At 45.4% G+C, this 21,100-nt stretch overlaps 1 protein-coding gene and 1 long non-coding RNA gene across 3 annotated transcripts in view; one reads left to right on the top strand and one right to left on the bottom strand.

Annotated features, from left to right (window-relative positions):
• Positions 1-1,412, bottom strand: part of Tmcc3 (transmembrane and coiled coil domains 3) — a 279,273-nt gene extending 277,861 nt beyond the window's left edge. Inside the window, exon 1 of one of the 2 annotated variants that reach the window (XM_030245121.1) lies at positions 892-1,412. The gene's annotated coding sequence lies outside the window, so the exon portion shown is untranslated. The remainder of the gene's footprint in view (positions 1-891) is intronic. The other variant, NM_001359762.1, reaches the window with a different exon arrangement.
• A 12,978-nt stretch (positions 1,413-14,390) lies between these two features.
• Positions 14,391-19,431, top strand: Gm4792 (predicted gene 4792). Its single transcript, NR_033209.1, has 3 exons — positions 14,391-14,732; positions 17,794-17,911; positions 19,119-19,431. It is a non-coding gene; the product is annotated as a predicted gene 4792 (long non-coding RNA).
• The last annotated feature ends 1,669 nt before the right edge of the window (positions 19,432-21,100 follow it).

The raw sequence follows: 21,100 nt of genomic DNA, 5'->3' as shown, positions 1-21,100 counted from the left end.
AGAGTTCTCTTTGAAATATCCCGTCAGCTGAGAGACAGAAATCATGGAAATTCCCCCCCCAGATGACCAAACCAATAGCTGAATACATATATTACATATAAGCCAACCCCAAACTCCAACCCAAAGAAAAGCAAAGGCCCTGATGGAAAAGAGACTCTGTTTTGCAATTTCTCAGCCTTGCATCTTCAGAAATAAAATTCACTAATTTCTTCCTTAGTACCTCACGGGTAACCAAGGTTAGGTCCTCCAGGAGATTTCTTGGGTTTCTCCCATGTCTATACTAGAAATGCTGAGAATGAAGTAGCCTCCACCCCAAAGTCATAATCAAAAGCACACTGGGGCTGGTAACCCATACCATTGTGTAGATTAGCACCCCCAGACAGATTAGTCATGGTTGCCCTGGGACCCTCCTGCTCTCTGGGGCTGCCAAGGGGATGCCCCCTGCGGCTGAGCCGGTCCATTTTCATTTTCATCTTTGTACGAAGAGCCCCTACTGGACACGGGCAGTTGGAGCTCACATCTGCTGCCTAGGAGGCTGTCGCGCAGGGCTCCTCTGGAACTTCGCAGGCAGCTAGCTGGGCTAAGCCCCAAGTCCCTGCACGGGGGTGGGGGGGGGGACGACGACAGGGGACGACTGGAAGGGACCACTGCCCCGCCCGCACCGTGTCCCCCCTGCAGTTCCTCCCGGACCGGGACTCAGAGCTTACTGTTCCCATTCGCCTCCTTTGGGCGGACACCAAGGGATCCCAACTGACGCCTGTAAAGTTTCCTTGGCTGATGGGGCCACACGCACCAAGGCCCCAAGGTGGATACGTGGCCAGAGGTGTCGCGGGCTACCTCGCTGCGACCATCCCCACCCTTCCCTTGCTTACACCAGGGAGGCACACTCACCCTCCGCATGCTGCTGGCCCCCGCAGGCCGGGCGACTCCGCGTACACTGAGGCCAGGATCGAGACGGGCGGGGCTCGCCGGGCTGCCTGGTGACAGTGGTTGTGGTGGCCGTTTCAAACCGCGCGCACTCGGCTCTTCTTGCTTCGGCTCTAGCCTCAGCCTGGAGTTCTCCTCCGATCACTGCAGGAGCCGCCGATACCCCGTGTCCGGAGGCTCCCGGAGCCCAGTGGGAGAAAGTTCTAGCTGCGAGCGAGCGAGGCGGGTGCCGGAGCTGAGTGTTCGAGGGAGTGACGGGCGGGGAGCGGGGGAGGTGATGCGCCACCTCCAAAGTACCTTGGTTTTCCCTTCCCACGCCAAAGGCACACTCCTGTCAGTTCCTACTCTAGAGGTTCCGTGTTTGGGGAGTTCTTGGGGTGGGGGAGATGGAAGGGTTTAAAAGTTGAATAGGAAACACGGAGTCAAGTCAGGGCTGGAAGAATGACCATCGTATGGAGCATAGTCCATGTAGTCTCTGCCTAGCAAAGTTGCTCAGCAGAGGGCAGTCCCAACCTCCAGGCCAGCAAAACCCACAGGTCGACCTGCTTGCAAAACTGTCTCCTAACACACAGTCTCCCACCCCAACATCTCCAAACCACTCTGGAAGGCCATCCTCAAATGCTAATTTGGGGTGCGAGGGAGAAAGGGCATAGTTCCCCAGCCACGAATACACTGCACACCTGTGAGCTAGGATGCCATTCTGCCAGATCAAGGCCAGGATGGACCCCCGGCCTTTTGCTGCTTTGACTTCTAGCAAAGTAAAGAAAGCAGTGTAGAATTCAAGGTTGCTCGAATTCCATAGCGAAACAATATGCCTTGTTTGCAAAAGACTCTTTGAAAGACTTGCAAAGAAGCGTGAGTACCCAGAGCTAGCCTTGACAGGTAAATGAGGCGGGGGGGGGGGGGGGGGGCGGGGCGAGGAGGGGGGGCAGCGGCAAGAACGCAAAGGCTCTGGTAGGTAAACATCTCTGATGAATGGATGCAGCATACTCTGACAGATCATCACTTATCACTGCTGTCAAAGAAGTGCCATTATAATTTTCTGGAACCCATAGACTGTCAGCAACACAGAGAGCCCATAATATCACACAGACTAAGCACCCTAATGAGCTAATGAATAAAACCATTTTGTCTGGATCTCTCTGGTATTTATCAAGAAAGATAAGGGAGGACTGACTGATGTCTAGAGAGAATAAAGAGAGGAAATTAATGAAGCCTGCTGCTTCCCTTTTCCCTTCATTTTATGATCTGCCTACAGTGGGTGTTTCCCCCCCCCCCTTGATCTGAATTTCATCATATTGTTCTTTGATGTTTTTTGCCTTTGGGGAAATAATAACAATTTTAGTAAGTGTGCTTACTTATGAACCATGTGCTTTCTCTGTGATCGCTTGCAATCCACAACCCCATTAACTATGATTTTATGGCTTTATACTCCAAGAAGGTAGATAATTTACCCCAAGTCACGCAGCCTGCTGATAACACAGCCAAGATTTCAACAGAGTCTGCCCACTCTCTCCCAGCCAGTGCCCCATTCTGTGTTCTGCTTCACACAAAGGGTGTCATTCGGAAGTAAAACTCCAGCTCTTGTCTTGGTCAGGTCAACCTCTCTCAGCTCCGTAACTTGGTTTCTTCATCTACTATATTAAAACTTGGACCAAGTCGACACATCAAGGGGCTGTCCAGACAGGAAGCTTGCGACTTGCTGTGTGATCATTTCATGGGCTACCATTGTGCAATCGTAACCTGGAAATAAAGCGGTAATGTCATTGGTTTGTAAGTTGTTCTACAGCCTCTTTTAAAAAAAGATTCTAGCTTACACTTGTCTGTGTGTGTTCAGTCCTTGTGAAGTGAGCCATCCCATGTGGCTGCTGGGAACTGGCCATGGTCCCCTGCAACAGCAGCACTTGGTGAGCCTCTAAGGGCCAAGATGGCTCCCTATGGCACCAGCGCCCTTCTCTCCCTAAACAATGACCACTGCTTTATGAATTTGATCTTTAATCCAATTCATGGTATTTCTTGCTCAACAAATAAGACTCCTAGTGTGCAGGAGGTAACCATTTTTTAGATAATCATTTTGGCAATCTTCAAGCACTAGTTACATGAATGATTATTGTAATGTTTTAAGTTTGCGTACAAGGCAATGGGTTTCCTTGGGGCATTTCTGTACATAATAAATGTGGATGCATTTTGTTTTTATTCACTTCCTTTCCTATCTGCTCTTCTCTCGCTTTGTTGGCTTTCTTCTTCCAGGTTAAATATTTCCTATCACATGTGGTCCATTATCCTCTCTGGGTCTCTGTCTCCTCCTTCGTCTCCTTCTAGTAAGTCCTGTTCTCTCTCACTGTCTCTTCTCTACATTTTTTTTTTGAGACAGGGTTTCTCTGTGTAGCCCTGACTGTCCTGGAACTCACTCTGTAGACCAGGCTGGCCTCGAACTCAGAAATCCACCTGCCTCTGCCTCCCAAGTGCTGGGATTAAAGGCATGCGTACCACTGCCCAGCACTTCTCTACTTTTGTGATGTTCACATGTGTGCATGTGTGCATGAACACACATGTATGTGCAAAAACACATGTGCATACACTCATATCAGAGACCACATGTGAGAGGAAAACGTGGAATTTATCTTCCTAAATATTTTTTTAGTCTGATATTATCTTAGGGTTTTACTGCTGTCAAAAGATACCATGACCAATGCAAGTCTTATACAGCAACATTTAATTGGGGCTGGCTTACAGGGTCAGAGGTTCAGTCCATTATCATCAAGGTGGGATCATGGCAGCATCCAGGCAGGCATGGTGCAGGAGGAGCTGAAAGTTCTGCATCTTCATCTGAAGGCTGCTAGCAGAATACTGTCTTCCAGGCAGCTAGGAAGAGGGTCTTATAGCCCACACCTCAGAGACACACCTACTACAACAGGGCCATGCCTTTTATTAGTGCCACTCCCTGGACAGAGCATATAGAAACCATCACAGACATCATGATTTCCACCTACATCCATTTTCCTGATTTTATTTTATTTAAAGACAGGCTCTCACTGTAGCCCTGGCTGGCCTGGGTCTCATTGTATAGACCAGGCTGGCCTGGCACTTACTGATAAAGATTCCCCTGCCTCTGCCTCCCAGTGCTGGGATTAAAGGTGTGTGCCACTATGTCCAGTTCATTTTTCTTTCTGACTAAGTATAATCCCATGGTGTGTCTGTACGTCATTCTCTTTGTCTTTCCCGGTGTGGTTTGGCATCTAGGCTTGCTCTGTTTCTTATGGACTGTGAGCTATGCAGTGTGCAGCGGTGAACATGAATCCTCAAGTGCCCCTGTAGTATCACACGGAGCCCTTATGGTGTATTCCAGAGAGTGGCCTAGATAGAGCATACCTTTATCCTACTGTGATTTGGGGGGGGGGTGCCTCCACTCTGATTTCCACGGTGCCTGCCATGCTCAGTTCCAGCCATCACTGAAGACGAGTTCCTCTCCCCAGTGTCTTCACCAACACTTGCCAATGTTGACCATTCTGACTGGGGCAAGACAGAACCTCAAAGCAGTTTAAATGAACGCTTCCCTGACAGCTAATGATCTTGAGTGCTTTTCTCCAATTTATATTGTACGTTTGTGTTTCTTCTTCAGAGAACTGTCTACCGAGTTTATTTGTGGACCTATTCATCGATTGGATGATGTTTGATGTTGAATTTTTTTTGAAGTCCTTTATGCACTCTAGGTATTAATCTGATGCATAGCTGACAGGGACACAAACCACCACAGACATCTTGTGCCTTCAATTGGTTGTCATTTTAATTTGGTGATTGCTTTCTTTGTTGTGCGGAAAAATTGTCAGTTTTCTACGTCCCTATTTGTGAGTTCTTGAGATGGTTTCTGGAGCAATCAGAGTCCTCTTTAGAGTCCTATACCCATGTCTTCAAATGTTTCCCTTACATTCTCCTCCAGCAGTTTGCAGGTTTCAAGTCTCACTTACAAATCTACCTGTTACCTCTCTACGGCTACAATAAAGCACCGGGGACACTGCAACTTAGAGAGAAACACTTCATTTGGGCAAATGGTTCCACACAGCTGGAGCCCATGATGGTGGGGCTGAAGCAGCAGGAGATGGGCATGGTGGCTGGAGCAGAGGCTGGGGGCTCACATCTCACACCATATGCATAAAGCAGAGAGAGTGAACTGAAAGTGGCTGCAGTCTTTAAACTGTCAGGGGCATACTTCCTCCAGCAAGGCCTCACCTGGGGCAGGATGATTGAGATTCAGACTAGCCCAAGCTACAACATGAAATTCTTTTCAACCCTTATCATCCATAAGATCTCTATTTAGTGTTATGGAGGAAGTACACACATTGCGTAAATCAATCCATAATTCCTTGAGATAGGTAAAAAAAATTTTCCAGTAAATATCTAACACAAAAAATATCCTAGATATTCTTTGTATATACTAGATCCTAATGAGTTGGTTTTTGTGTCTATGTTGTCATCGTCCCTAAACCCTACACAAAACTTGGCAATATCTCCTTATAGGACATTTGGTGTATTAGGCAAATAAGATTTATCAACTTTAAAGAAATGGCATAGCTAATAAGTGACAGGTTTTTATGGCTCATAACTGACACACATCTAACAGGGGTGTCCAAGTTGTTGACCTTGTGGGGCAACACTGTCACCCACGAAGTTCCCACTCAAGAACTGTGCATGTTGCAAAAAAAAAAGCTTGGTCTTTAGGCAAGCTTATGAAGTTTTGTTGGGGAACATTCACAGCCATTCTTAGTCACGTGCAGCCACATGTAACTTGGACATGTCTAAAATCAAATCTGACTCCAGAGCCCCAAAGATTAACCAATAAGAGATAGAAAATCAGTGTATCTCAGACTTATGTCTCTCTGCCAGTAAAGCTGACAGCCAAGTAATTATACTAACGTAGCATGAGGTTATCTAATAAAAGGCTTCTTGGGAAAGCTGAGTATATCACTGGAGAAGATCATGTGCTTAGAATTGGAGTGAAGAAGAGTCTGCCTACAAAGTGAACAATAGCTAGAGGGTGGGAGGGTAGGGGCATCACACAGAGACTAGACATCTTAGAAGCTGGGACAGATAACAGGAGAGGGAATCTGGCCTATGGGGGTCTAGAGACACTGGTGGGGGAGGGGATAGTGTGTGGTCCCTTGGCTTTCTTCCCCAGAGCATTACAGCCACTTGAGGCTTTATAGATCCTCGAGGCTGTGTATTTTGCTGTTGAAGATCTACTCCATTGCTGTGCCCTTTCTCTTCCTCTTGCCCTTTCAAAGTGTTTGTTCAACTTCTCTGAGGCACAGTCTAGAGCTGGCCTTTTTGGGAAGAGGGAGTTGAAGAAGCAATGGTGGTGTGGTAGCGAATTTGATCTGGTGGACTACGCATCGGAGATGTTTGATTCTCCATTAAGCTTCCGTGCCAATGCTCAGCCTCAGCAGGTAATCTAAAAGAGAATTTACGGATATGCCTCCAAAATGCTATCTCTCTTTATTTTCATACTCTGTGGTGGCTAATATTGATTGTGAACGGCATAGGATCTAGACTTCTCTAGGATACAAGCCTAGCCATGCTTGTGGGGGAGTGCCTAATTAGGTTAGTTGAGCTAAAAGGCCTCACCCTAAATGTGGGTGACACCATCCCATGGTCTGAGGTCCTGGGTTGAATAAAGAGGAGCGAGCAAGCTGAGCCCTCACATTTGTCACTGTGCTTCCTGGCTGTGGCCATCACCTTCCCTGCCGTGATAGGTTGTGTGCTCAAGCTGTGAGCCAAGACAGACCCTTTCTCCCTTAGAGTGGTTTTGCCTGTGTATTTTAATGCAGTAAATTAATCAAATACATAGTTCATCCTAGTCTTTGAAATGCATGCTTTATGCAGTCTGTTTAATGGCTGTCTCTGAGCTTCTTTAAAGAAAGAATTTTACTAATGTAATTCTATATATTAATATACTAATAATAGCTCCTCTGGGAACTATTACAAAAAGTGTATCCTCCATACATGTTCAATAAATGAATGAAAGATGTTCAAACCTTACTGTATTCTCTCAGCCTATGGGTTTCTATGCTACCTTTATTGTCTGCTTACTATGCACACCACAGTGACAGTTACCATTTAACCAACCCCTCCTGAGACCATTTAAGTTCTCTCTACCCTTTCTGAGGACCTCTTATGAATTGTAAGTAGAGATATGCCCTGATATAAAGGCTTGGAGGACAGTTTTAGGATTGCAGGCTATTAAAAGATCCGGAGATCAGCAGAGAAGTCAAGAGGCTAAACTTAGTCACCCATGATGTAACCAAGACAAACTCAGGATGGTGGCTATGGGAAGGGAGAAATAGTTTTTCATGTTCCTTGCCACATCTGGAAAGTTACAAGCATGGATTTGCTCTACGTGGAACTAAGCATGTGACCAGATGTGGGACCGCTGTCCAGTGGTAGGAAGCAGGGTTTAGCACCATGGATAGCTCCTGGGTTGTGTGTTTAGAGACGAGTCCTATGAGGCCATTAGTGTAGTCATTTAGAGTGAATGCCCTTTAATAAACAATACACAACCTTTACTGAGCATGTGCTCAACAGAACTTTGTATATGTTAACTGTAAATTCCCACCAGCGGACAGAAAGTTTGCATGATGCCATCCAAAGTCATACAGACAGCAATGTGGGAGATAAGTTCCCAACCTAGATAAACTGGCTCCAAAATCCACTACCCGACACCATAAAAGCCAATTACAGCTCAGCATGATAAATGCTTTGACAGAAAAGCACAAGAGAGGGAAAGCCAATGTGCATGAGGGAAGAGAGATGGGGAGCACTCTAGCTAAGCTTCCCAGAGAGGAAAACACTGGAATTACGTTTAAAAGGGTGCCTTTAATCCCAGCACTTGGGAGGCAGAGGCAGATGGATTTCTGAGTTCAAGGTCAGCCTTGTCTACAGAGTGAGTTCCAGGACAGCCAGGGCTACACACACACACACAAAACAAACAAACAAACAAACAGACAGACAGACAACAAAGGGTGTGTTTAACTACAGCCCCGATGGCCCCTATGCTGCCTGCAGGCCTCTGGAGGGAAGGGTTCTGAGGTCAGATCTAGGCTCAGCAACACACTCCTGTCATGGCTTAGTAGATAAAGTAGAGAATAAAGAGAGACCCAAGACAGGAAGGGTGTGGGTCAAACAATGAAGGATCTTGGACGTAAGGAAAGAGTTGAAAAAACAAAGAATTTTAGACCTATTTTCTAAAGATGGTTCAAAAGACATCAAAGGGCAGAATGTGGTGTGATAAGATGCACATCTTAGAAAATCATCCTGAGGTTTCAGGGTAAAGATGGCAGACAAAGACTCCTTTTGCAAATCTATGATTAATCGAGCTAAAACCATAGTAAACCTTTCAGTTTACTGCTGAAAGGACAGTAAACTTACTCTAAATAAGGTGGGAAGAGGGTGTGGTGACTTCAACAAGCAGCACTAACTGTGTAAAACCTCCAGCTGGGGCTGATCTCTGAAAAGGACTTACATGGTGACCATGTGAACACAGTATGGTGGAAAGGGATAGGGGGAGGGGAAGAGAGCTCAGGAGCTATGAAGAAACTGGTCTATCACGAAGCATGACCCTAGGAAACAGGAAGTCCTCACAGAGCTCTCTGCAGCATAAAGACATCAAAACTGCCTCCGTAAAATGGCGGAAGCAAAAGGGAGGATTTGTAGCTGAGGACACGAATCGCAAGCTGAAACAACACTGATAGATCTAATCCTTGAATTAAAAATGCCAAATGACAGGAAAGACATGACTGGAATTGAATTAATGGCAGGGATAAAAGGCTTTGAGGTAATTATGGCGTGTACAAAGGGAAGGCACAGAAGGAGTCGGGCAATTAGGGAGAAGATAATAAGATGTAGTAAGAGAGGAGCAAGAGATAATCAAACGCACGGGTAATTGGTATAGTTAATTGGTGTAGAGGATCCAATAAATGTAATAAAATATGTATTCAGGCACATGATACATTTTCCTAAAATGAAAGAGCTAAACCCACAGAGATGTATCTATATACCAAGAGAAGCAGGCTGTCTAGTTACTTTTGTTGTTGTGACAAAATACCTGTTGGAAGCAAATGAAGGGAAGAAGCATTTATTTTGGGTCACAGTTTAATAAAAATACATGGTCTGGTATGTTAGGAAAGGAGCCACTCCCACTGTGGTGGGAGGAGCCTGAGGCCTCTGGTCAAGTTGAATCCATAGTCAAGAGGTAGGGAGAGATGAATGTTTGAGTGAGGCTCTCTGCTGTCAATAGTCTGGGACCCCACCGCATAGGATACTGCTGCCCACATCCCATCTGAACCTTTACTCACCAGTTGAGTGTCTCTAGCAATGTCCTCACAGACCCGGTCTCCTAGGTGACTCTAAGTTCCAGTCCAGTTTACAATGAAGAGAAACGATCACACAGACTTCAAATGAACATTAAGATGTTGCCTGGCTTTGTTGCTAGATTTGATGGGAAGATTTTTATTCTGACATCGGTGCAATGGAGTCAGATCTTCTTGGGGTGGGGGTGGGTGCGAATCAAATCAAGCTTGTTACAAATATGTCCGAGTAACCCTGGTGCCAGAGGATGATGCAACAGTCTCTACAGAGCTTAGGGAGGAGGAATGAGCCAAAATTATTACAACCAGCCACAGGCAGAGGAAGCCTTGGTAGACAACAAACAACACATCCTCCCTAGAAACTAATATCCAAGCAAAGAGAATTAAGTGATGAGATAAAAAGATTCCATAAAGGTAAGTTAATAATTCCCCGTTGCTGTGACAGAATACCTTAGACAATCAACTTATAAGATAATAATGTTTACTTTGGCTAATGGTTGCAAAGCATTTTATCCACAGTTCTTGACCTCATTATTTAGGAACCTGTGGTAACCCCACACATCAACCCATGGGTTATGACCCCTTCTGGGGTCCCATATCATATATTTTGTATATCAGATGTTTATATTATGATTCATCACAGTAGCAAAACTACGGTTATAAAGTAGCAACGAAAGTAATTTTATTGTTGAGGGTCACCACAACATGAGGAACTGTATTAAAGGGTCACAGCATTAGGAAGACTGAGACCTACAGTTTCACATCATGCAGGGGCACATGGTAGAGGAAGCCTTACTGTGTCCCGGCTATGACCCAGCCCTGCAAACCATGTACTTGAGCCTTGTTTGGCAGCTGATGAGCTTCTGTGATTGGCCAGGAGGACTCTGGTTTCATGAACAGATTAGTCCATTGATGGTTCTTAATTTGGTAGCATTATTGGAAGGTAATATAAAAACTGGGAGATGGGGGCTGACATGGGATAGTAGAGAGCTGGATGTATACTTTTGAAGAATGCATCTTGTCTCCCATTTTCTTCTTCTGTCTGTCTCCATGAGGTGAGCAGCCTCTGCCACATGCTTCCACCACTGTGATGGTTTCCTCTGAACCTACCTAAAAGGAATGAGACCAAGGACTGTGGGCAGATGCTGAGACAAAATAATTCCTCCCTTTAAGTTGTTTGTCTTGGGCTTGCTCTGTGGTGATGGATAATTGAATGACAGGTCATCTCATTCATCTCTGCTGGGAAACACAGGCAGGAAGGGGCTAGGGTACAAATATTTCCATCCAGGGCACACTCCCGGCAATGTTTCACCACTAGGTTCCACCTTCTGAAGGTTCCACCACCTCCCAATAGCACCACAGGGTAGGGAACTGGCCTTCAGCATATGGGCCCATGTGGAACACTACAATCCAAGAAACAGCAGGAAGACACCGAAGAACAAAGGACTGAGGATGCCAGCAAGCCAGACAATAAACACAGGGCAACTTCTGGCTGTCCGTCCAACCACACAGTTGGAGTCATTCAGAAGGCAAGCCACAGAGTTGTGGTCCAGCATTTATATGCTTTCTGATCAAGTGGGGTCTTTGATAAGGCTTCTAGATTCCCTTTTTGTATGACCCCATTTCCAAAATTCTCTAGTGAGAAAAAAGTATTTAGTGATTGATTGATTGATTGATTGATTGTGTGTGTATGTGTGTGTGTGTGTGTATGTGTGTGTGTGTGTGTGTGTGTGTGTGTGTGTGTGTGTTACATGTGCATGTTTGTGTGTATTCATGCATGTGTATTTGCCTCCATGTAGAGACCAGAGGTTAATGTCAGGCATCCACCTCAGTTGCTGTCCACCTTATTTTCCTCAGAGAGCGTCCCATAACCCTGGAGCTTGCCTTGTTTTTCTATCCTTTGATGCCGGCTATGGCGTTACAGATGCTGTTGAGCCAAGCTTTTTCTTGGATGCTGGGGATCCAAACCCTGGTCCTCGGGCACATGTGGGAGGCACTTTGCCAACTGAGCCAACTCTTCAGCCTCTCAGATTGTGTGCCTTTTTCCTTCGGGAGTAGTTTTGAACTGGTATGACATAAAAACAGCAGCATGGATAGCATTTCAAAGCAAGCCCTTCACCATCAGCTAGACAGTGCTTGAGAATCAGGACGGCAGCCACACACAGCACGGTCAAGGCACAGCCTTTGCTAACCCTTTCAAGGTAACAAGACCACAGTTAACAGCCATGAAGAGTCTTTCATCATGGAATCCCTGTTGGACCTATAGCCACCAGCTCACACAGATCTCTCAATTCCAGTCACTGGCCATATTGTACTGTGTGGAAATTCAAAGTATCACAGCGGCTATGAGTATTGGACTTATGGAAATTTCAGTTATGAAAATGTGTGAGTTATAAAAAAAAAGAGACTATTTTTTATACAGAGATTTCATGTGTATTTTCAGCCATATATTATATCATGATGTGTATGATCTATAAGTAGTCTTGTTTGATATACATGACATTAATGATTCTAACTCCAATGTATATTTTTGCTCATATTTTTACCTCTTCTGAATTATAGCTACACTTCTTTCTAACAAATGAAAATCTTCATTTTTAATAACATGGGTTAGTGTGTTGGAATTAGAATATACTACAATTATTCATTTGCTTTATCTCACAGCTGTCTCAAAAGAGCAATACTACTGCTTCCAAGTGTTATATCTGAGAATATTTAAGAGCATTTTTGGATGTACCCTTCCTATTTTGGTCTGTCATTTTTACCAGCTCTATACCTAACTTATGGATTCTTTAGCCATCACATACGACACTCTTCATTTTAATACTCATTTAGGCTTCAAAAATACCTGTATTGTAAAAGGTCTAGTTGTGTTCTTTTGTATAAGGACATGTATGTGGGCATCTGCATATGGGTATATGCATATGAGTGCAGTGTCTGTGGGGGCCAAAGGTCAGTATTTCCCTGCAGCTGGAGTTACAGGCAATTGTGAGATGCCAGATGTGGGACACTGGGAACGAAATCTGGGTCCTCTGCAAGAGCAGCAAGTGTTCTTGACGTCTGAGTGATCTCTGCAGCCCCAGTTTCTGTATTTTTAATTCACATCTCCAGCTCCTCTTGTCTGAAGCCTGTTCTCTAGTAGAACCTTCTGGAAAGGTTCCCGGGAACCATAACCCTTGTTATAGTCAGGGTTTCTATTGCTACAATGAAACACCATGACCAAAAGCAAGTTGGAGAGGAAAGGGTTCATATGGCTTACACTTCCACATTGTAGTTCATCATTGAAGGAAGTCAGGACAGGAACTTAAGCAGGGCAGGAACCCAAAGGCTGGAGCTGATGCTGAGGCCATGGAGGGGTGCTGCTTACTGGCTTGCTCCTTGTGGCTTGCTCAGTCTGCTTTCTGGTAGAACCCAAGACCACCAACCAGCTCAAGATGGCCCCACCTGTCATGGGCTGGACCCTCCCCCATTGATCGCTACTTAAGAAAATGCTTGCCTACATCCTGATCTTATGGAGGCATTTTCTCAACTGAGGTTCCCTCCTCTCAGATGACTGTAATTCATGTCAAGTTGACATAAATCTAGCCAGCACAACCCTAATTCTTGAACATTAATAATAGTTTGTGTGGTGGTTTGAATAGGTTTGGCTCCCATAGATTCATGTGCTTTAAAGCTTGGCCCATGGGAGACGATAAGGAGGTGAACATAATTAAGAAATATACAGGTAAAGCGAAGAAAAGATACAACAAGTTATTCTTTCATAGTCTTGCTCGGATCTGACTGCATATTTTTTGTCTGATTTCATTGTCTCCACAGATGCTATTCTGTTCTGTTTTTTCCCCTTAAAAGAACTATAGGACTTGATCTTGATACTTAATAGTTTATGGAAAATTCATCTTTCTGAAATTTCAAAAAGAAGCATCATCTACAGTAGCTTTCCTACCTTCATGGAAACTTTTTTTTTCTGACGTTTGCGTGGGTTTTTGAATAAGGCAGCTTGCTTTCTGAGATTGCCTGGCCTTCTTGCTTTCTACCATGTACACCGTGGCCTTCTCTTCTTTCCTCCTGCCCATAACTAGGCAGCCCCTCTTTTGTCAGCTGGCTAGATTGTTGTTATGGAAGCCCAGCTTCTTTGCAAACTTCTTGGATGCCTGGAGGAAGCTCTATTCCAGAACCAGTGACCTTGGCTACCAAGGTTGGCTGCTGAAACCACAGCTTCAACCTCAGGAGGTTTGTTCCGGTAAGGACCGCTCTGGTCTGCTCCAGTACCCAGCACCTGAAACCAAAGCCCTGACAAACAAGTGTTGGTGACCTCATGATGACCCTGCCTATATCTGCTTCACAGAGAGCTCCTGACCCTGCATTTAATTTTCTACAAGGACCAAAAGGAGGAAGGGTGCTCCCTATTGGCTCAGTGAACAGCTTGTGATTGACAGATGGGGAACTGTTCCTAAACCAGGTTTATCATTGGTTCCTGTTGGAGGCTTGTGATTGGTTTTTGTGAAGCAGCTTTTCTGTGATTGGTGGAAATTACAATCCCCGATATTTGCATGCTGCAGCCCTTCTGGCTATAGAACCATGTTGTTTCCTATATTTTTCAAGTCAATCAGGGCATCCTTCTGTGTGTCCTGCCTGCTGGTATTGCAACCTTACTGTCAATAAAAATCTCGGAGTGATCTAGTTATAATCTTTATTATAGGTGGTGTAAGCTAAGCTGGAAACACAATGAGGAGATGGCCAACACTGTAGCAGTGGCAGTAGCAGCAGCAGCGGGAAGCAGAAGGGGATGGCAGAGGATGGAAGGTATAGGCAAGAGAAGATACAGAGCGGGAAGTAGAGGAAGCAGAAATCTGCAAAGAGCCAAATTGAGAGACTGGGTCCTAGTTGCTGGAAGGCCTCCACGGAGTTTCCAGTCCTTAAGCCCCAAGACCTGTCATTCTAGCTGCTATTAGGGACCCATGGTCCCGACATCAAAGTTTGGGATCTATAATACCACATGGCACTGACTGAGGTTGTTTCAAGTTGATGCTAAGGGCCAAGGGTTACGTAAGCTGCCAAGCACCAGGCAGCTGGTGATCAGAGCCAGAGAAATAAGCCTCTACCCTAAGCTCCCAGAGCTATAAATCTCTAGCTTCTAAAGCCTTAGCCATAAGCCTCAGGGCTTGGCTCTATAAGCCTCTGAGCCTGCGAACCCAGTCCATAAGCCTTTGGCACTTGAGCCTGGCCCTGCCAACCTGGAAGAGCCACTCCTTAACTATCAGAAGTCTACACAAATAGAACAAGAGGACCCTAGGCAGCTGATGATAGCAGGCCCTGACTGTTTCAGTGTCTTTAACTTCTCGTCTTTCTCTTGCCCTACAGATCTCGTCCATTCGTCTGCTTTTAGAGATAGCAAACCTTGCACTCACCGCTCCTGTACCCAGACTGCCTCTGTGTGGACTCTTGGTGAGTACCTGTGGACTACTGAGGACTCCCGTGTTCTCGGGCAGCCCCTTCCTCTGCATTCTCCTACACCGTCACTGATACTCCCTAGTCTTCAATGATTGGGAGCCCCTGGGATGCCCTGTCCTTGCTCAATAGTTAATGTGCTCATGGGTTTTGGGTTAGCATCTGGGTGCTCTACTGTTTCTTATTTGGGGATTCAGAGACATTAAAAAAAAAACTATACTGTAGGAACCATCTTCCCAGCTTGCTCTATTTTATATTTTCACGGTGGTCATAGATATCTGGGAGGGGGGAAGCAGTGCTATTTCCACTTGGTAAAGGTGGGTGAACTCTGGCTGCATTCAGCTGTGTGGTGTCTTGGTGGCTTTGATAATGAAATCGACACCCTTGCTGGTGGCTACTCCTTGATTATTTAGTAAACCATCCCTGTTCAAATCCCCTGCCACGTCTCCCCAAAACATTCTCTTACTATCCCCGTGCACACCTCATGAAAAAGGAATTACACAGTTAACACCCACCATGCAGACATTCTTCAGGGTCCATCCTGCTCCACTCAATGGCTGACTTGCTGAATGGTCAGTGCCCCTGCTCTAGTTTCAGACCAATATTTTGAATATTACCTCAAGATAGATCCCCACAAGGCCTAACGATACGTGGGATCTGGAGACATGGTGACAAGCGTGTATAACTTAGGAAGGAGTCATCCCCTTTCCTCATCCCTCCTGTGTGTGAGGTATCATTTAGCGCTGGAGCGAATGACCAAGAAGGCAATGCCCTTGCCCTTGAGAAGCTAGCTGCCACCTGACCTGTCCCTGGGGCCATTTGCCCTCTGAGAGTTTTACCATTTTTGCATTAGGAACGAAATCTTTGAGCATAAAGAGGGTGCAGGGGAAGTATAGAATTAGAAATAGTTCTTGAGCCACCCCTAGTAACTCTGGTATCTATCTCCACCTTTGGAGCAGCGACTGCCATGAGAGGCCTGGCAGCTCATTAAAACGCACAGTAAACAAGCAGACAGGGAACACTCTGTCCTTGTACACAATGAATAAGTGGTCTCCTTAGACACAAAAGCCTGCACCCTCCTCTAGGGAGTGCATCGACCATTTAACAATTCCTGCTCTCACTGGGTTGGCAACTCTTTGTCTGTCTGTGGAGGAAGGATAGATCTAGAATTAAAGCAGGCAGGGAACATAATGTTTGGCTAAATAATAAGTTTTTCTTATGAAGATTTTTTTTCCCCTCTCAGGAGAGTAATGCATTTAAAGAGAAGCTAAGAGTTCTATTTGTCTGGTTACTGACAAGAAAAAAAATATCAAACAGGACGAGTTGCTATTAGAACAAAAAAAAGAAATAAGTTAACTTGACACCTCTCTTCCCTCAAAGTCAATAAATCCTGATTGATCCTATATATTGAACAAATATGTATTAAGAACCTACTGAGTGCTGGCTTTAGTCCTATTAACAAGTTACAGTCTTTTCTACTGGGGAAATTCCTATGCAGAAACGGCTGGTATACCTGGGGATAGAGCTCAGATGGTAGAGTGCTTGTCTACCATGCTTGAGGCTCTGGCTTGGGTCTTCAGCACCCCAAGACATAAACAGAATAGTTAGGTATACCTGTGAGTGGCAGAATACCTGCCTGACATGCACAAGGTCCCAGACTCAGTCCTCAGCACTGAAATACACACACACACACACACACACACACACACACACACACACACACTCACACACACACACACACACACACACTCACACACACACACACACACACACACACACACACACTCACACACACACACACACATTGGTCTATAGCTTAACCTTGCTTCTAAAGAAAGTACAGAAATTGAGGCATTCTTACTGTTTGATACCTAAACAGGAAGGAGCCATATCTTTTGAGCGGTACATTATTGTTATCCCCTCAGGTAGGACTGTGTGGAAGAACACAGGCATGCAGCTTGATTAGTCTGTAGGAGTTTATGGGACAGCAGGGAACCTCTTACCTCAGAGCCTGGTTCTTTGAAGCAGGAGAATCGGGCCCCATAAATTGTCACCTGACAAAACGAGAATATTATATCGACAACTGCCGCCATTAACTTGTAGTAATAAAGTGATTTCCAGCACAGCAAGGGGATACATTAAAAGTCATGGTGGAAAAGGTGGAGGGAAAGGAAAGGGGACTTTTGAAATTATCCAGTGCTTGGTTGTGGTTTGGGTATAAGTGTCTACCAGATGATTTATGTGTTAAAGGCTCAATCCCTGGCTGGCTCCTCCAGTCACTGAGAATTGACTGGATGCTGTGAGCTCTGCCTTCATCAATGGGCTAATCCACAGACAGATTCCTAACTTGATTATATAATTGTAAGGTAATGGAGACTTTCAGGGGTGCTAGCAGAAGGAATTCATCCCTGCAGACTCCATAATGGATGTATTTTCTCTCTCCTCTCCCTCCCCACTTCTCCTCTCTAATGGCCATGAGGTCACCCTAGGAAGCTCCCCGTCCAAGTCTCAGACCATGACAGAATCAAGAGATGGAAGACATCTTAGAGACCATCTGTTCTTGCCCATTCGGGAATATTCTCTCTCTGAAACCTTGGTCAAGGTGTCTTGACTCCTGCTTAAACACATACTAGTCACGCTTTCTAAAGCCCATTCTACACCAGCCACTCCATCACTGGTTATTGGAAAGGTCTTTTTGGCAGGGCACCAGAGTCTGTTTCTCTCTTCCCTCTGCCTGCTGCTCCATCTGTTGGGATCAGAGGAAACAGGGTGACTCACTTCAAATGACGGCCGACAATGAATGATATACAATTAAGCGTGTGGGCCCCAGGGGCAGACTGCATGGACAGAGTCCTGGCTTTGTGATTTTGGGCAATTGAATCTTCTTGTGCCTCAGATTCTTCATTTGCAAACCAGGAACCCTAATGCTGCCTATCCTTGGAGACTAGGATGGGAAAGGAAGCCTGCTACATATGACTCAGCAGCAGAATTGTCACCCTGATGGTCATGGGAGTCTGCTTGCTTGGACTAAACCTTTTTATTTCTCTCCTTATTCCAGGACTGCTTGTGCCCCTCCCCCACACAGCCCAGTGGCCAGGATTCCTGCCTAACTATATCCCAAGAATTGAGCCTAGGACTCTCTTTGGTCTGCTCTGGCTCATAAAAGCCAAGACGAGGTGAGGCACTCCTTTCTGTTTCTGCTTCTCCGTTCACTCACCAATTCACAAATGATTTTCTGCATGTGTGTTTGTGTAATAGAGAACTGTCCCTTTAAATGTGTGTGTCACAGATCTTGTCTCCTGCTGGGATTGCAGTGGCCTGAAGGCAGGGAACAAATACTGCCACAAAAGGCCTTAGGCTTTGTAGTACACATGGTCTCAGTTGCAACTGCTAGGCTCAGCTGACAAAGCATGAGGTAGCCTTAGACAAGATGAGAGATTTCGTTTACAAAGAGCAGGCCACTGGCTGAATTTGCTTCATGAGCCATAGTTTCCTAACTTCCAAGCTAAAGCATATTTTAAAAAATTGTTTTTCATCTCTCATTCCCTGTCCGGCTTTTTAGAAATGATTGGGATTATGCTGTGTCTGTTTGCTTATTTTTAAAGCATAAGCAGGAGGCTTTTTGTGGATCTGTATTCGACTTTACTATATTGGCTATGCACGTTCCTCTAGCCTTTCTCCTGTGTTTGTGTGTGTGGTGTGTATATATATATGGATGTGTGGGTGTATGTGTACATGTGTATGTGGGGGTGCATGTGGATGCATGTGGATGTGGATGTGTGTATGTGTACGTATGTGTATGCATGCATGTGTGTATATGTGTATGTAGGGGTGCGTGTAAGTGTATATAAATGTGTATTTATATATGTGCATGTATGTGTATGCATATGTGTGTATGTGTATGTATATATGTATGTGTGTGTTTGGGGGTTTGTACATGTGTATATACATATATATATGTGTGTGTGTAGTATATATGTGTGAGTGCATAAGTATATATACATATGTATATGTGTAAGCATGCATGTAGGGGTGTATGTGGGGGTGCATACAGAAGTCAGGGGAGATATCAGGCATCATCCCTTTCCATGCTCCTGTTTCCTTGTTATCTTGAGGCAGGGCTTCTCACCATCCCTAAAAGTTCCTGTTTTGGTTAGGCTGTCTGTACACCGAGCTCCCAGGATCTCCACCTGCTTTCCTGGGGTTGGAACCATGTACAGCTATGCCCAGCTTTTATGTGGGCACTGGAGATCCAAACTCAGACACAACAAACACCCTTACCCGCTGAGCCGTCTCCCCAGGACTTTATGAAGATCTACTAGAGCCCTCCTTCTGCCACTGTCCAAAATAACCCCTGTCTCTCTGTGTCTCTGACTATGATAGGTGTACCTTTGATATATGTATCCACGTAATTGATAAAACGGGAAAGATCAGAGGATGGAGTTTGGAGAGTACAAGACAGGTTCCTGTGAACCAGGCGGGTTCAGGAATCAGTCGCATCACTTCTTTCAGGAAGCAGTTCTTCCAACTTCCCTCCTCCCAGGCCACCATCTCTGAGGATAACACAACCCTGAATGTGGTCCATGGTGCTTCATGGGTGCTCTGCAGGCACTCTCCTCCACTAGACTATAAGCTTGTTTCCAAGTGGTGGCACATAATAGGTGCTCAATAAATGTTGGCACCATGAGGAAATGAATGTGTGGTTTCATATATGTGTCTCCTTTAGCATATCTCCATCAAAACTTACTTCTTCTGGTGATAGAGGAGATAGCTCAGCCAGTAAAGCGCTCACCTTGCAAGCATGGGCACCTAAGTTCAGATCCCCAGCACCCACATAAAAAGCCAGGTATGCTGGCACACCAGAAATCTCAGCACTGGGGAGGTGAAGACAAGAGAATCCTGGGCGTTTGTGGCCAGCCTATCTAGCCAAATTGGCTCCAGATTCAGTAAGAAATTCTATCTCAAAAAGTAAACTGGAGAGCAATGGGGGGGAGATATGGATATTGACCTCTGACCTCCACATGTACCTGCGTGTACCTACATACACATACAAACACATACATACATACATACATACATACATACATACATACATACATACATACATACATACATACTCTCTCTCACACAGAGTGGAGAGAGAGAGAGAGAGAGAGAGAGAGAGAGAGAGAGAGAGAGAGAGAATTTCTTCCTGCTGTTTTTGAAGGGAGATTCCTGAGATTTGACAAAGTAATTGGAAACATGTTGCTGAGAGACCTTCTGGGAAGTTTTCTTTCAACAGAGTGTTCAATGTCCTTCCCACAAGGGCCTGAGTAATATGACAGCTTCAGGTGCCAGGGGGGAGAGATTTGGGCACAAAGAGGTGAGTTCTTTATCATCCCACTCAAACCTACCCCTTCACCTTCCCCTTATTGGGCCTTTGCTTACAGTTCCCAATGGTGTTCTGTTGTACTCATAGATCAGTGCCTAGCCCTATTGTCACCAGAGATGCGTCCTCAGACAGCTGATGATAACAGATGCAGAGACCCATAGCAAATCGTTAGTCAGAGCTCAGGGAAGCCTGTGGAAGAAGGGGAGGAAGGAATGTAGGAGCCATGGGGTCCAGGACTCCAGGAAAACATGACCCACAGAATCGACTAAGCAGGGGCTCACAGAGACTCAAGTGGCAATCATGGAGCCTGCATGGGTCTGTGCTAGGTCCTCTGCATTTGTGCTGTGGTTGTTCAGCTTGGATTATTTGTAGGACTCCTAACAGTGGGGTGGGAGTCCCTGACTCTTTTGCCTGTTCTTGGGACCATTTTCCTCCTACTGGGTTGCCCCATCCAGCCTTGACATGAGGGTTTGTGCCTAGTCTTACTGCATCTTGTTATGCTGTGTTCAGTCGATATCCCTGGGAGGCCTGTGGAAGAACAGTGGATCTGGGGAAGAGGAGAGACCTGGAGGGGAGGGACCGTGAGGGGAGTGAGGGATGCAATTGAGATGCATTGTATGAGAGAAGAAGAAATTTAAAAAAGGCCTAAACACTGGCCATCTGAAGAACACACATACATGTTTGGAGATTACAGATAATAGTAATGAGTCTCATCTGTGCCCCATGATACAGGCCTGGAAGACCTGTGAAGACTAAAGATTCTCCAACAAAGAAACTCGTGTCCTTAACTTTAAAATCAATACCATAGAATTCAATTAGCAGAAAGTTGCCTATCTTAAAACTCAGTATCTTTAGCGTACTGGCTGGGTTTTGTGTGTCAACTTGACAAACAAGCTAGTGTCATCGGAGAGGAAAGTGCCTCTTCTCAATTAGTGATCCAAGGGGGAGGTGCCAAGTCACTGTGGGTGGTGCCACCTCTGGTCTGGTGGTTCTG

This window comes from Mus musculus, chromosome 10 (genome assembly GCF_000001635.26).
Source record: "Mus musculus strain C57BL/6J chromosome 10, GRCm38.p6 C57BL/6J".
NCBI lineage: Eukaryota > Metazoa > Chordata > Mammalia > Rodentia > Muridae > Mus > Mus musculus.
Note: the sequence above shows the minus strand (reverse complement) of the source record. Positions and strands in the feature narration are given on the sequence as shown.